Source organism: Rhinatrema bivittatum, chromosome 5 (genome assembly GCF_901001135.1).
Source record: "Rhinatrema bivittatum chromosome 5, aRhiBiv1.1, whole genome shotgun sequence".
NCBI lineage: Eukaryota > Metazoa > Chordata > Amphibia > Gymnophiona > Rhinatrematidae > Rhinatrema > Rhinatrema bivittatum.
This window is the reverse complement of record NC_042619.1, coordinates 368,769,704-368,787,578: the sequence shown is the minus strand read 5'-3', so window position 1 is coordinate 368,787,578 and position 17,875 is coordinate 368,769,704. Positions and strand designations below refer to the sequence as shown.

The 17,875-nt window shown below is 43.3% G+C and overlaps 1 protein-coding gene across 1 annotated transcript in view; it reads left to right on the top strand.

The window, feature by feature from the left end:
• The window catches only part of TSGA10 (testis specific 10), a 607,624-nt gene that overhangs the window by 159,274 nt on the left and 430,475 nt on the right, over window positions 1-17,875 (top strand). The window lies entirely within an intron of this gene.

Below are 17,875 nucleotides of genomic sequence, written 5' to 3'. Positions count from 1 at the left end.
TTTGAGCTCAAAGAAATGTATGATGACCCTACTGGTAGATTTATCTTGGTAAAAATTCGCATAGGTACTGAGCTGTATACCTTGGTATCTCTGTATGGCCCTACCTCTCAAAAACAAGACTTTTACCGTACCTTGAATTTGACTCTGCAATCCCGGGTAGAGGGCACCTTACTTCTGGGCGGGGATTTCAATTTGACTTTGAATCCACGCCTAGATACTTCGGTGGGTTCCAGTTCCGACCCTAAAAAAGCCAGGGATGAACTGAAAGTGTTGATGAGGTGTTTTGGTGTACAGGATATATGGAGGGCCCGCAATCCCACCTCGCGGAATTACACTTTTTATTCTGCCCCGCATAATAGTTATTCCAGAATTGATATGTTTATGGGCACTTCTGGACTGATCCCCAGGGTCTTGCGTGTTGACATCGAGCCTATTTTGTGGTCCGACCATGCGCCCCTTTGGTTTACCTTACAGGTGAGGGATTACGATCGGGGTACGAAATACTGGAGGCTCAACGATTCTTTATTAGATGACCCTGAGTTTGTTACCCAGATCGATTCAGACATTCAAGAGTATTTACAAAATAATGATACAGGTGCTGTTAATTCCGTGACTGTATGGGAGTGTCTTAAGGCAGTAATTCGGTGCAAATTTATTGCCAGGGGGGCCCTGTTAAAGAAGCAAAGGGAAAGGGAGCGGGCTCTTTTGCTGGCCCAGCTTCACGATCTCGAAAAATCTCATAAACAATCCGGAGCCCCTAGGTTGCTTTTTCCCCAGTTGAATGATCTCAGAAATCGTATAGCTTCTCTGGATGCAGCATATTTAGCTCATCAATTACAACTTACCCAGCAAAAGTATTTTGAAGGGGGGAATAAGGCAGGGAAAGTTCTTGCTAATATCCTTAAGCGGCGGCAGGCTCAGACCACCATTATTAAGATTAAAAGTAAAGAGGGAGAGCTGTTAACAGACAATAAGTCTATTAGGGGGCATTTCCATCAATTTTATGCCGAGCTCTATGCGATGGACAAGGATATAGGGCAGGGCGATATTGACCAATATCTTGAAACATCTCAGGTTCCCAAGTTGGAGGAGTCCCACCAACGTGTTCTGAATAAGGATATCTCCACGCAAGAGATAGTCCAGGCTATACGATCCCTTAAACCTGGGAAATCACCGGGCATTGACGGCTTTACGGGTAGGTTTTATCAAACCTTTGCATCTCGTATAGCCCCCGTTTTGGCTCAAGTGTTCCTGGCACTGAAGGAGGGGATCTCATTTACTAATGCTGCTAACACTGCTGGAATAACAATCCTCGCTAAACCGGGAAGGGACCCGACTGTCTGCGGGTCCTATAGGCCGATATCCCTCATAAATATTGACCTAAAAATTTTAGCAAAAATTTTAGCCACGCGATTGAATGGCTTCATTGCCCAAATTATTCATCCCGATCAGGCGGGTTTCATCCCCGGCCGCCAAGCCAGCGACAATGTACACAAAATAATCGATTTGTTCTGGTGGGTAAAAAAGTGTAATATACCAGCAATAGCTTTGGCGCTGGACGCTGAGAAAGCTTTTGATATGGTGCACTGGCCATATCTTTTTGCTTTATTGCGGAAAATGCAATTTGGTGATACCTTCATACAGTGGATCCAGCAATTGTATTCCAACCCGTTAGCATGCATAAAAATTAATGGGGGCTATTCCTCTACTTTCCCGGTGCGGCGTGGTACCCGACAAGGGTGTCCGCTGTCCCCGATTCTTTTTGCAATATTTCTGGAGCCTTTTGCCGCCTCGATCCGCAATCATGCAGGCATTCAGGGGGTGGAGGTGGGGGCGTTTAAGTCCAAGCTTTCCATGTTTGCAGATGATATACTGCTCCTGCTCACCCAACCTGAATCTTCCCTGCCGCACTTGACCAAGGCTATGGAGGCGTTCAGTAGGGTATCAGGTTTTCGGCTCTAAGCTATTGAATATTAATCTATCCAGCTCCTCTGCACAAATTCTTAAGCAACGGTTTCGTTTTAAATGGGCGCAAGATAAATTGAAGTATCTGGGAGTGTATATTAGTGCATCCCAAGATTTATTTCCTTTCAACTACGGGAAGCTGTGGGCCTCGATCCTTCAAGAGTTGGAGGAGTGGAATAGATATAGCATTTCCTGGCTGGGTAGAATTGCTGCAGTCAAAATGACTGTGCTCCCAAAATTGATGTACCTGTTTCAAACCCTGCCAATTGATATACCTAGGCGCATGTTAGTGCAATGGCAGCGGAGGTTGCTGACCTACGTTTGGGGGGGAAAGCGTCCCCGTATTGCTAGACATACTCTTTATAGGCCTAGAGCCCGGGGTGGCCTGGGGGTCCCGAATCTGGAGCGCTATTTTATGGCAGCCCGATTTAAATCCTTAGCTGATTGGCACAAGCAAGCTAACCCGAAGCCCTGGTTTCGTTTTAGTCAACAGCTATTGGGGGATGTGCCGTTAAGCAGTCTCTTGTGGCAGCCTAGGAAAACCTGGGTGGTGGCTCCCGAGAATGTTTTACCTCCAACCATGGTCTTTGCCCTGCAGTACTGGGGAAACTGCAAGAGGGCGGTCTTGGGGACCCGTGAATTTCACGGATCTACCTACTTATATGCAAACTCAGACTTTTCCCCAGGGTATGGGAGTACAGCTGCTCGCAGTTGGAAGGCTAGGGGCATACGAAACTGGGGACAGGTCATGGGTGCTAAAGGTTTACTACCCTTCTCAGACTTGCAGTCCCGATTTGGCTTGGAGGAGGATAATGTCTTTTTCTATCTACAATTGCGCCATTATGCGAGCACTTCTTTGGTGTCTCCTCATGTACTTTTGGGGCCTTCTGAGTTTGAAAAAATGTGTCAGAAAGCAGACTTTACGGTTAAGCTAATGTCTGGTTTGTATAATTTGATGGGGCTTGCATCAGGGGGGAAAACGAAGGCCATGTTGGCTTGGGAGCGTGATTTACAGTGTGTTTATTCCACATCCGAATGGGAAGGAATATCGTTGGACTTGGGAAAGGGCCTCATTGCAGCATAATTAGTGGAAAACTCCTTAAAAATGTTTTTCCGTTGGTACTTCTATCCGACCCGTTTACACCGGATGTCCTCCCAGTTGTCTAATCGGTGCTGGAGAGGCTGTCATAGTGACGGCACCTACTTTCATATGTGGTGGACCTGCCCTGTACTTCGGCCCCTGTGGCAGGAGGTAGAGACTTGGATTCAACAGCTGTGTTCCGCTTCGGTGGCTCTATTGCCACAACATGCCTTACTGGGTCTCCCACTGCTCCCCAGTAAAGGGAACCATAACAGGCTAGTGAACTATGTTTGTACTGCCACTCGGAATGAGATTGCCAAGCACTGGAAAACTGCCTCTTTACCTTCGATGGCTCAGGTGCAGGCCAAACTGAGTCACATATATACTATGGCGGAAATTACAGCTAAGCTCCATAGGCGCATGCAGCGCTTCAGAGACGTTTGGTCACCCTACAGCACTTGGTTGGCGACCCAGTCGACATCTGCTACCGCTTGAGAACATGTACTTTGTGCTACATGGGAAGCATGTTTTCGCCCATTGGTATTTTGTTTTATGTTATAGTGTTCCTGTTCCCGACCTTGGAGCAATCTTTTTTGGAGCACACTTCAGGGGGGGGGGGGGGGGTTAGAGGGATAACAGAGGCAAGAACACGTGGTGTCATAGCAAACATTTTATTTTATTTTCTTTTATGCATTAATGTACTCAGTGTTCTGTATACTTCTATATCATGAGTTGTCAGGTTGTACTGTTTCTTCTGATATGTCACCTGTAGATTGGTTGTATTTTGACTTTATTGATATTTCTTGTTTAACTACTGGCGTGGTACTCTGTAGCTGAGCCTGATATCTGATGTTCTGTGTACTTGTCTCAATAATAAAACATTTCATTTAAAAAAAAAAAGAAGAAGTTTGGGTACATCCCAGCAGTCTGGACTGATCCGGGTATGTACAGGGAATAGAAAATTGGTTCTTATCTGCTAATTTTCGTTCCTGTAGTACCACGGATCAGTCCAGACGCCCTCCCACTGTGGGGTTGAAGGGTGTAGAAGAGTCCCTTTGAACTGGTCTATGTTTTCTAGTCTTTTCTGAAGAGTGGTATAGGCTTGTCCTATCCATTTAAGGCCGATCTTAGGTCTGTTTTCAAAGTTCTGTGTTTTCACCCTCTGCTTATTAGAGGGATACAAGATAGGTTAATTCATGAGTGGTTTAGTATACAAAGTTGTTTTCTTCTTGGGTATGAGTAAATACTGAGGAGCAATCCATAGCACAATGCAGGAGCAGGGAACTGCACTTCAAATATTCAATACCAACATAGGGAAATGCAGATAGTTCAATAAGTTCCCACAACTTCGGAATAATTTCATCAAAGATATTCTTTCTATTTTTGCATTGGCAACTCCATTGCTTAGAAAGGCACAGATTTTAAGCAGGGTCCCCCGACATGGATCCGTGTTTCTCTAAACCCAGCTGCGTCAGGAGGGACAAGCAATTTGAAACGAGGTTCATCAACTATAACGTAAAAAGATATTTACAAAATAATAATATAGGGGACCATTAATAAAAGGATCCAATATTATACAACATTCTTTTAAAAATTTTAAAGCACACACACCTTTTCGTCGCAAGGAGAGCGGGCAGTGCAAGCAAAACTCAGCATTTAAAGATACCAGAAAATGGCACCAAAATTTTGGCCAATGACAGCACACCAGCATTACATACAACCAATAAGAAAGCACAGATGAGAAATACAGTAGAGACGGGATCTAACAACTTTCGCTAAGAAGTTACATGCAACCAATAAGAAAACAATAAATAAAAAATACGGTAGAGATGAAATTAAACAGACTTTCACTAAGAACATTGAAGGAATTTTTTAAAGAAAGAAACGCCATTCTATCTCAGAGTTTAGTCCATGGGGAGTCAAGCTATTCAATTTGAAAATCCACTTTTGTTCCTGACGAATGAGAATTTCAGAGAAACTCCTGCCTCGAGGTGGCAAAGATACCACATCAATAACAAAAAAACCTTAACTTGCTCTCAACATTGCCTGACGTTATCCAATGAGGCACCAGGGGAGCCGTTTCCCAGCTATTTTTGATGTTGGAGCAGTGTTCTATGATTCGAGTCTGAATCGGGTGGGAAGTTTTCCCCACATACATTTTGGGGCAGGGACACTTAATAACATATATGACTCCTTTGGTCTGACACGTAGAGGTAAACCCCAATTTAAATTTGGCATGAGAAGTAGTATGTTCAAAGGTGGACATAGAGGCTGAAAGGGGGCAAACCGAGCAGTGCCCACAGGGTGCATGGCCCAAAGGTCGTTCAGAATCAAACTGCAACCGGTCATTAAGGTGTGAGTGAACCAAAATATCTTTCAAATTTCGACCCCCAACAGAATGAAAAATGAATAGGGACATCAAAAATTCTGTGGGAGGATAACATTGGCCAGTAATGTTTGATAATTGAGGTCACAGTATGTATATGGGTTGGATAGGGCAAAATACAATTTATGCATTCATCAGATGATCTGTTTTGCAGTAAAAACAGATAGTCACGGTTTGCATATAGTGCACGTTTAAAAGCTCTGTGAAGGCTAGCCTGGTCAAGTCCAGCAGGGGATCCCGCCACATTACGGCTCTTCGCACCCCTCAGGTTAATATAGTACACGATATTCCCGATATCTTGTGGGGGTCAGGAGGCCCCCCCAAACTGGCCAAAAGTCCCTGGGCGTCCAGCGGGGGTCCGGGGGTGATCTCCTGCACGTGTGACGTCAGGAGCCAGGAACCAAAATGGCGCCGGTGCTACCTTTGCCCTGTCACATGATAAGGGCAAAGGGCCACCGGCGCCATTTCTCAACGCAGTCATGACCAGAGAGCGGGAGATCGCGCCGGGACCCTCCCACCGGACCCCAGGTAATTTAAAACATTTTGGGGGGGTTTGGGAGGGTGGGGGATTTGTTTTAAAGGTTCGGGGTGGGTTTTAGGGGTTTTTTGGTGTGCCCGTTTTCCCGCCCTCCCCCGATTTACGATTTTTAACGATTTTTAAAAAATAAAAAACACGACGATCAGATTTCCCTCCCCCCCCCCCAGCCAAAATCGATCGTTCACACGATTCACACCCCTACTCAGTAGAGCGTTGGGAAAAAGATGGAGTATTCATGCTCACAGTGGCAACTTTTTCTGCTTGTATGGGGAACTTAAAAAGGACCCCTACAACAAGGAGTCCCGCAAGGTTCATCACTTTCATCTACCCTCTTCAATATCTACCTCATCCCTCTCTGCCATCTCCTTTCCGACCTTAAACTCAAATTCTATCTCTATGCTGATGATGTACAGATCATCATTCCCATTCACAACTCTATATCTGATGCCCTGGAGCACTGGGAAAAGTGCCTTGCAGCCATCAACGCACTCCTCTCCAACCTTCAGCTTGCACTCAACACGAACAAAACGGAACTCCTCTACATCTCCTCACATCCCCCCGACCTCCCACCTAACGACCCTAAACTTAACCTCCTCACAGCCCAACCGTCCATCAGGGACCTCGGAGTCCTTCTTGATCCTAATCTTAGCATGAAACCTCACATCAATTCCATCCTTAAAGCGGGCTTCTTCAAGCTCAATGTACTAAAGAAACTCAGACCCCTGCTCTACACCCATGACCTCCGTACAGTGATTCAAGCCACTCTCACCTCCAAACTAGATTACTGTAATGCTCTCCTATTAGGGCTCCCATTGTCCTCAATAAAACCCCTTCAGCTACTACAAAATGCTACTGCAAGACTCATTACTAACGCACGCAAACACGACCATATTACCCCCATCCTTAAGGACTTACATTGGCTCCCCATCCTGTCCCGTATACATTACAAAACATTGACCATAATACACAAGTCCATCCACACCCACAACTCCAACTGGCTCGACCTACCTTTCACTGCCCCCCTGTCCACCCGAGCCACCAGATCTACCAACAAAGGCACCCTACATGTCCAATCCCTGAAAATGGCTCATCTCTCCACTACCCGGGACCGTGCTATCTCTATTGCCGGTCCGGCTCTTTGGAACTCCCTACCTGACCACATGCGCATTGAACCCTGTGCAATCAAATTCAAAAAGAAATTAAAAACACTCCTGTTCAACCATGCCTACCCAGAATAACCCTTCTCCATCTCCCCTCACAGTTTCCCCTTCAGGGGTCTGCCCTCTCCTTATATTAAGGAGACTATCATTGTAAATTATAAACTGTATTCTCTGGTTATGACTTTCTTGTTTTTTAACTATCTTTCCTACTGCCTATTTATTTTATCCCCTGCCCAGTTACTGTCTCCCTGTTGAAATGTATTTTCCAAACTTTCAGTTATTATGTGAACCGGTATGATGTACCCACTAATGCCGGTATATAAAAGTTTCTAAATAAATATGTATTTCCGGGAAATGCAATATAAATTTCTGCGGAGGGCCTTTGTCGCCCCACAGGTTGCTTGGCGAGCACGTCTCATTTCGGATTCCACATGCCCCTGATGCTACCTTGCTGTTGGTATTCTATCTCATGCATTCTGGGCTTGTCCTCTTATACAATTGTTCTGGAGGAAAATTGTAAATTATTTACAGCATTTATTGAAAGTGCAATTTATAATTACTCCGCAGCTGATTTTATTTGATAGCATTCCCCAGTCTATCATTAGAAAAGTGGGTTGGCGTATTTTGGTCAAAAAGGCCTGTCTGGTGGGGACAAAAGTTATTTTACTTAATTGGTTGGAGCAGTCAGTGCCCTCATACTGGACTTGGCGTAATCATTTTCATCGAATGATGCACATGGACAATCTCACCTCTAAACTGTCTCCGGCACACCGTCGATCCTTCTTGGAAACCTGGGAGATATATCTGCAAGCCCTGCCGCATCATGCTCGTAACTTGATGATGAATACTCTTTTGGATGAGGAATGGGTTCCCACCCTCATGTGTTAGGCTTTGTTTTTCGCTTATTCTGTTGTATCTATGTATTCTCTGTGCCAAGACCTGGGGGGGGGGAGGGGGTGCGGGGATGGAAGAGGTAAAGGGGGGTATGAGGCTTTGTGTACCTGTATCTGTTACCTTTGGGGTCTCGCCCTCTGCGGTTGATGGATCAACTGGTGTGGGGGATGTATCAGAGTGCAACATCACCCAAAACTACTTGGCACTGGTCATTACAATGGGCGGTCCTGGTATGGTGTACACGTATAGACATAGGTACACAGGAAAATATTAAATGGGTGTTTCTCTATGGTCCTATGAATAATATTGCCGATATTTTTATTCTGTTCCATGTTCCACTGTTGTGTTGACATTACGGTTTCACTACTTACGTGTGAATCACTCAATAAAAATTGTGTTTACAAAAGAAAAAAGCTCTGTGAAGTATACGCCTAGGGTACCCTCTCGTCTGGAACTTTAGTATCATCTGCTTAGCTTCATTAATGAAATCAGCTTGAGAAGAGCAGAGCCGTCTCAGTTTTAAAAGCTGGCTTGCTGGAATGTTAGTTCTCAAGGCGGAGGGGTGGTGACTATCAAACCTTAATAAAGTATTCCGGTCAGTATTTTTATGAAAATAGATGTTTGAAAATTGCCATTAATTAAAGATACAGACACATCCAAAAAGGCTACAGTTTTAGCATCAATGAAAAAATTAAATTGAAGGTGTTCGCTACAATTATTTAGCCAGTCCAAAAATACAAAAAATTGCATGTCAGTCCCTGTCCATATCAAGAAGATATCATCAATGTATCTATACCAGGAAAAAATGAATGGAGCCCAGATAGATGAATAGATATAATCATCTTCGAACTTACTGACATAAAGACATGCAAAGCTCGGTGCCATTGTGGCCCCCATAGCTGTGCCCTTAATTTGTTAGTAGAGGATTATTTGGAACTGAAAATAATTTTTGGTTAAAGCAAGGCGTGTGAGGGTTAACAGAAAAGAGATTGGTATACGAGTTGGTCCAGGGCGGGTATTCAATATTTCCTCAATTAAATTCAATGCCTCCTGTTGGGGTTTATTGGAATAAAGTGAAACTATGTCTAGTGTCACTAAAAAATAATTTGAACCATGGGGTACAGACAAGTTGTTCAAAATGGTAATAAAATGATTGGTGTCTCTGACAAAGGAATGACTCCTGCATACTAGGGATTTTAGAAATATATCAACAAATTGTGATAATGGTTCCAGAACAGAACCAATGCCAGAGACGATTGGATGACTGGGCGGATTTACTAGCAATTTGTGAATTTTGGGAAGAATATAAAATGTTGGGATAACTGGAAACTCAGTTTGTAAAAAAGAAACTTCACGTGAAGTGATCTGATGTAGAGCCAGAGCCTCCTGCACTTCATTTTTAATAACTTCCTGCAATTCAGATGTGGGATCAGTGGTAAGAGGTAAATAGAATCTAGTATCTGAGAGTTGGCGTATAACCTCATTAACATACATGTCACGGTCCAATACCACGATGCCACCTCCTTTGTCAGCTGGTTTTATAATAATAGACTGATCCTCTGTTAAAGATTTTATAGCTTGTTGTTGTTCCTTTGAAGTATTAAAATGTTTTACCAAGGGTTTTTGAGGCAGTCGTTGAACTTCTACTTGAATAAGTTTCTCAAAGGCCAGTAGGAGCGGATCCACTGGTCCAGGGGGACACCATCTGGACATTTAACGAATAATTGATCCCCTATATTATTATTTTGTAAATATCTTTTTATGTTATAGTTGATGAACCTCGTTTCAAATTGCTTGTCCCTCCCGACGCAGCCGGGTTTGGCGAAACATGGGTCAGTGTTGGGGGACCCTGCTTAAAATCTGTGCCTTTCTAAGCAATGGAGTTGCCGATGCAAAAATAAAAATAATATCTTTGATGAAATTATTCCTAAGTTGTGGGGACTTATTGAACTATCTGCATTTCCCTATGTTGGTATTAAATACTGAGGAACAGCCGGTGGCTCACCAGGTTAAGAGAGGGTGCTCTTGAAGTTTTTCTCTGTCTCCATCTGCTGGAAGGTAGGCAAAACCCAGCAGTCTGGACTGATCCTTGGTACTACAGGAATGAAAATTAGCAGGTAAGAACCAATTTTCCTATTTAGATGATACTCACAAGTTATCCATCTAATTGGCAAGTATTGGAATACTGAGCTAAATGTTTGGCTAGTTTTTAGCCATATAAGTCATTATTCAGCTAAAACCTAGCCGGATGAAAAAGAGGTGCTCTGGGGGCAAATAGTTATGTTGATAGTTTATGCTTCCAGCGAGACTGTTCAGAGCTACACTGGAAGTGCAGGGGATCACATCCTACTATAATCCTGGGCCTGTGAACGGGACCCCAATTCAGGTATTGGATGAACATTTAACGCAAGTTCAGAGATTAAACCCCAGGCAAGCCCACTGGTCATTGCTTTTAATTCAATTTGAATTCAAGTTGCAGTACCAGCCCGCAGAGAAGAACTGCTGAGCAGATGCTCTCTCCCATTCTTTTGATACTGTTACATTCGTGGACCCTTGGGCTGAGGCAGGATTGGTGCAGCTTGCAGGGAGGAGCCCTACAGGTTCCTACCGTCGGCAGGTGGACCTGGACAAAGCAGAGGCCGAGCTTGAGCTTTGCTATACTAGCCCTCGTTCCCCTCAGGTTGAGCCTTTGGGTGCTGGGGCAGGCAGGTCTTAGGTGGGGGTCTTTTCTGTTGGAGAAGGGGCTTGTCATAGGGTACCTGGTTGAAGCAGATGGTCAGGCATTTTTGGAGGCAGGTGATGGTCAGTGGCAGGCAGCACTCAAGCATATCTGATGGCAAGCGGTGGTCAGTGGCAGGCAGTGGTCAAGCTTATCTGAGATCAGGCCAAGGTCAGACTAGGTATCTGTCTGAAGGGAAAGGAGTGACAGATAGGCAGGGCAGAAAGGCGTGGAGAAGAACAGGCAGGCAATGAGGATAAGGCGGAAGAACTGGTCAGGAATGCTGGAACTGAATAAGAGAAGATGAGGATGCTGGGACTGAAGACAGTACGTGAAGAGTAGCATGCACTACTACAAGAGTAGGTGGACCTGTTACTGAAACGGGGATACAGACTGAAGGCCTTTTATAGATCTGAGCTTGTGAGGTCATCGATGGGTGCTGCTAGGGATTTCCCGCCAAGGGCCCTTTAAGTAATGTAATGTTGGGTGGGCACATGTGCCTAAGGGGAAGCTTGGTTGGAAGATGGCGGTATCCTGCCTTGAAGAGCATTGGCAGTGTCTTGCCACATTGAAGTTGCTGGACGGCATCAGGAGCTGATGGGGGTGGCCCGGACCTGGAGGTGAGTGTGGCGGTTCATGGGAAGAGCCTGAAGACCGCCAAGCTTAACAGATACTGAAGGAAGCCTGGAAGATCCATAGCATATCATTGATCCAGCTAAAATTGTGGTTGTGGCCATAGGTGGCCAGGAAGAATATGGTACCCTGGCACCTATGAAGGAAAGTTCTTCAGTGGGTTTATGACTCCCACCTGTCTGGTCATCCTGGCATCACTTGGATATTAGAATTAGTCGAGTGACACTACTGATGGCCTCAGATCAGGACTGATTTTAAGCATTACATAAAGTCCTGTCCTACGTGTGCCATGAAAAAAACTGTGAGAGCACAGCACTCATGGTTGTTACAGCTGCTGCCAGCCCCTAAGAAACCCTGTATCCATGTAGCCACTGACTTCATCACTGATCTTTCCCTCTATGGTGACAACACCACCGTATGGGTGGTAGTGGATAAATTCTTGAAGATGGCACATTTTACATCCCTCATGGGCTTCCCATTCGTGTCTGAATTAGCTAAATTCTTTATTCAACACATCTTCCATCTGCCTGGGCTATCACTTCACATCTTCTCAGACCAAAGGGTTCAGTTTACAGTTTGCTATTGGAAAGGCCTATGCAGAAAGTTGGGAATAACATTGGATTTCACCTCTACTTATCACCCCCAGACTAACAGACAAACTGAATTGGTGAATCAAAGCCTCAAGCACTTTCTGCGTGCCTACATGAAGCAACGACAAGATAATTGGGCCTCCCTTCTTCCATGGGTGAAATTTGCCCCTAATAATAATAATTATGTGAACAGTTCCACAGGGTCATCACCCTTTTATATCATCTGTGGGGGTGCCTTTGGGCACTTAGATCTGTTCCCATCTCTGACAACTGTCCAGCAGCAATCCTGATGGGACAGGAGCTCAAGGAGCTGTGACAAAGGACCTACCTTCTAGATCAAGCAAATAGTTTAAAGAACAAAGTGATAGCAATCATCGCCCAGCACCTCAACCCCACCAAGGAGGCCTAGTCTGGCTTAGCACCAAAAACTGACTTAAGATGCCCTCCACGAAGTTCACCCTACAATTTGTGGATCCCTTTCCTATCAAGCGATATTTGGGTAAACTTACCTCTAGATGCATCAAGCCACAATGTTTTATCGCCGGGTGTGTGTGTCTCAGTGATAGTGGGGCCCCTCCCCCGAAAAAATATTGCAACTCTATGGTACATTCTTTGTCTCGCGGCCAAACACCATGAGATAAAAGAACACGCCTAATGGCCCTTAACGTAATGACGGCCCCATCTTTTAGGGACTGCCATTGTCTTAAAAGGCTTCCCCCCCCCAAAAAAAAACATTTTACAGGTACGTGGTGGTCCAGTGGGGTCCCAGGAGCGATCTCCCGCTCACGGGCCGTCAGCTGACACTAATCAAAATGGCGCCGATGGTCCTTTGCCCTTACCATGTGACAGGGTATCCGTGCCATTGGCTGGCCCCTGTCACATGGAGGGAGCACTGGATGGCCCGCGCCATCCTGGCTTGACTTTCTAGATCTTGACCTTCTGCCTGGACCTAACCACAATTTGCTTGCTGCCTGGACTTGATCTTCTGCCTGGACATGACCATGATTTGCCTTCTGCCTTGACCTGACCACTTCTGTTTACAGCCTGCTCCAACCTTGGCCTGTCTCTGACTCCACCTTCCTGTGCCTCTCCTGACCCCAGTGTGCTATTGGACTGTTGCTCTTGTCTCTGCCCTAGGGACCTGCCTAAGATCTGCCAGCCGACGGGAACCCAAGGGCTCAGCCTGCGGGGGAGGCAGCTAGGATAGGTGAAGCTCCAGTCTGTCCCGCTACAGGGCATGTTTGCCAGCTGCCAGCATAGGCCTCATAGGTTTGCCTACTAGGGTGCCTCAACTATGTCACAGCACCATGGGCTCATGTCAAACTTTATAGTGATTTATCTGGCTATTTAGAAGCTGCTGAATGTAACTGTTTATTCAGTGGCCACTAGATAGCTACTAGATAGCCGGATAAGTCCTATTTATCCAGCTATCAAGTGCTGGATGCGCTTTATATATCGGGCCCAATATTTTATTCATTTTCGTTTCAAAATACTTGGAAATCATTTGCAGTTATAGAAGGTATTCTGCCTGTAATAAAAAAAAAAGATAGCTATTGTCTGTTCTTCGTCTTAAAACTCATCCTTAATAACTGGAAGGATATTTCCTGTCTAGAATACAAACTTGGTGGAATATAGTATGTTTGATGTACAGATATGAAGTACTGCAGCCAAAAAATAAGAATATTTCAGTAAATTTGGAAACCTGTAGATCATTATATATCCCAAATGCTGTAATTGTTGAATCGTATGCAGTAGTGGTTGGCAGTGGGTTTTTTTAATGTCATTTGGTTTTGTGTTGTTTTTTGCTTGATTTTGTTTTTAAAATGGTTCGGCGTTTGTATTTCTTTTTTCTGTTAGGTTGCACTGTCTAGTTAGTGTATACTATCAAAACTTAATGTGCATTAACATGAAATAAAAATTAAAATTATTTTGTCATTCTTTTCTTTCATTTTGAGATTCAAATGAAGTGAAATTAAATAGACAATGTTGACATTGTTTCGTTTTAAATGAATGTACATTCCTAATATACAGTATGGTATTAGTATCCTCCCAGATTGATAAGTTCACTAAATGGAAACTATATAAAAGAAATTCTTGTGAATTCAGTAAGTAAAATATGTATGAACACACAAAAAGAATTCACAGCTTAAAAAAAAATGCTAGAGCTGTGGTTGAATCTACCGTATGTCTCTGGTTGGAATTGTGACTGAGTCACTGTCTGCCTTGCAAGACCCAGGTTCAATTCCAGATTCCAGCTTCTGCTTCCAGGGATCAGAGATACAGTGTTGATAGCCCCTGAAGGAAGTTAAAGTTGGCTATTGCTCAATAGTGAAATCTTAGTGGCCATACTCGTGGTAGATGTGTACTGTGTTCCAGATGGAGCTGTGATCCGTAGCCCGATTACTAAGGACTTTCATTGTGATGGCTGAGGGTGGTGGGGGTAGGGTGGGTGTTAAAAAAAAAAAAAAATTCCAATCAGAATTAAAGAAACCTGCTTTCTGGGGGACACACATGTGTGCTTCCATGGCGCATGCATATGCATTGATCTGAAAAAACAACCCTGTCAGAGTACTCATCCCCTCCCTGCATATCCTGAAAATCTGATGTGGACAGGATTTCAAACAAAAAGTTATTAGGGGACACCCACATGCACTTAAGAACATAAGAAATTGCCATGCTGGGTCAGACCAAGGGTCCATCAAGCCCAGCATCCTGTTTCCAACAGAGGCCAAACTAGGCCACAAGAACCTGGCAATTATCCAAACACTAAGAAGATCCCATGCTACTGATGCAATTAATAGCAGTGGCTATTCCCTAAGTATAATTGATTAATAGCCATTAATGGACTTCTCCTCCAAGAACTTATCCAAACCTTTTTTGAACCCAGCTTCACTAACTGCACTAACCACATCCTCTGGCAACAAATTCCAGAGGTTTATTTTGCGTTGAGTGAAAAAGAATTTTGTCCGATTAGTCTTAAATGTGCTACTTGCTAACTTCATGGAATGCCCCCTAGTCCTTCTATTATTTGAAAGTGTAAATAACCGATTCACATCTACTCGATCAAGACCTCTCATGATCTTAAAGTACTCTATCGTATCCCCCCTCAGCCGTCTCTTCTCCAAGCTGAACAGCCCTAACCTCTTCAGCCTTTCCTCATAGGGGAGCTGTTCCATGCCCTTTATCATTTTGGTTGCGCTTCTCTGTACCTTCTCCATCGCAACTATATCTTATTTGAGATGCGGCGACCAGAATTGTACACAGAATTCAAGGTGTGGTCTCACCATGGAGCGATATAGAGGCATTATGACATTTTCCGTTTTATTAACCATTCCCTTCCTAATAATTCTTAACATTCTATTTGCTTTTTTGACTGCTGCAGCACACTAAGCCGACGATTTTAAAGTATTATCCACTATGATGCCTAGATCTTTTTCCTGGGTGGTAGCTCCTAATATGGAACCTAACATCGTGTAACTACAGCAAGGGTTATTTTACCCTTTATGCAACACCTTGCACTTGTTTACATTAAATTTCATCTGCCATTTGGATGCCCAATCTTCCTGTTTGCAAGGTCCTCCTGTAATGTATCACAATCCGCTTGTGATTTAACTACTCTGAATAATTTTGTATCATCCGCAAATTTGATAAACTCACTCGTCGTATTCCTTTCCAGAACATTTATATATATATATATATATTGAAAAGCACCGGTCCAAGTACAGATCCCTGAGGCACTCCACTGTTTACCTTTTTCCATTGATAAAATTGACCATTTAATCCTACTTTCTGTTTCCTGTCTTTCAACCAGTTTGTAATCCATGAAAGGACATCGCCTCCTATCCCATGACTTTTTAGTTTTCTTAGAAGCCTCTCATGAGGGACTTTGTCAAACGCCTTCTGAAAATCCAAATACACTACATCTACCGGTTCACCTTTATCCACATGTTTATTAACCTCTTCAAAAAAATGAAGCAGATTTGTTAGGCAAGACTTCCCTTGGGTAAATCCATGTTGGCCGTGTTCCATTAAACCATGTCTTTCTATATGCTCTACGATTTTGATCTTGAGACTAGTTTCCACTATTTTTCCTGGCACTAAAGTTAGGCTCACTGATCTATAGTTACCCGGATCGCCCCTGGAGCCTTTTTTAAATATTGGGGTTACGTTGGCCACCCTCCAGTCTTCAGGTACAATGGATGATTTTAATGATAGCTTACAAATTTTAACTAATAGTTCAGAAATGTCATTTTTCAGTTCCTTCAGTACCCTAGGATGCATACCATCCGGTCCAGGTGATTTGCTACTTTTTGGTTTGTCAATCTGGTCTACTACATCTTCCAGGTTCACAGTGATTTCGTTCAGTTTGTCTGACTCATCACCCCTGAAAACCATCTCTGGAACTGGTATCTCCCCAACATCCTCATTAGTAAACACGGAAGCAAAAAATTCATTTACTTTTTCTGCAATGGCCTTATCTTCCCTAAGAGCCCCTTTAATCCCTTGGTCATCTAATGGTCCAACCGATTCCCTCACAGGTTTCTTGCTTCAGATATATTTTTAAAAGTTTTTATTATGAGTTTTTGCCTCTATGGCCAATTTCATTTCAAATTCTCTCTTCGCCTGTCTTATCAATGTTTACACTTAACTTGACAATGCTTATGTTTTATCCTATTTTCTTCAGATGGATCCTTCTTCCAATTTTTGAAGGATTTTTTTTTGGCTAAAATAGCCTCTTTCACCTCAATTTTTAACCATGATGGTAATCGTTTTGCCTTCCTTCCACCTTTCTTAATGTGTGGAATACATATGGACTGCACCTCTAGGATTTTATTTTAAAAAATGTCCATGCCTGTTGAACACTTTTAGCATTTGCAGCTGCACCTTTCCATTGTTTTCCAACTATTTTCCTCATTTTATCAAAGTTTCCCTTTTGAAAGTTTAGAGTTAGAGCTGCAGATTTACTTATTGTCCCCCTTCCAGTTATTAGTTTAAATTTGATCATGTTATGATCACTGTTGCCCAGTGGCCCCACCACCGTTACCTCTCTCACCAAATCCTGCGTTCCACTAAGAATTACATCTAAAATAGCTCCCTCTCTTGTTGGTTCCTGAACCAATTGCTCCATGAAGCAGTCATTTATTCCATCCAGGAACTTTATGTCTCCAGCAAGTCCTGATGTTACATTTATCCAGTCAATATTGGGGTAATTGAAATCTCCCATTATTATTGCACTGCTAAATTGGTTAGCTTCCCTGATTTCTCTTAGCATTTCATCATCTGTCTGACCATATTGTCCAGGTGGATGGTAGTATACTCCTATCACTATACTCTTACCCAACTCCCATCGGATTTCTACCCATATAGATTCATCAGATGCACACACATTAAGCTGTCCTTTCCTTCAGAAAGTAGGGTAGAGTATAGGAAGAAAGACCAGGTATTTGCAGATGGTGTACTGTAGCCCAGTTGAGGCCACATTTGAATCAGTTGGAAGCCCAAAGGAGCTGGGGAAATCTGCTTGGAAAATAAATAAGATTGTTTAATTTCATGTTTTTCTTGGCACAGTGATATCACATGAATAGTATATGCTTCCTGAAGTTCATGGGAAATTACTTCAACATTTAGAAAAGCAGTAAAGGATGAGTACCCATTATAACATGATTGTTTGCTATAACTACTTTTATGTTGTTTAGAGTACATCCTCCCTGTTCTAATGCTAAAGAATACAGTGGTTTCAGATTCAGACTGAGTGATAGTAATAATGCTCTGTTATATGACTTGCTCAAAAATAACACAAAAAAATAAGTGGCATTGGAATCAGTGAAACTTATTATTTCAGTATATATTATCAGTCGCAAAACTGCACTTTCTAATATTAACTGATAATATGCTATGTAAATGTTTCT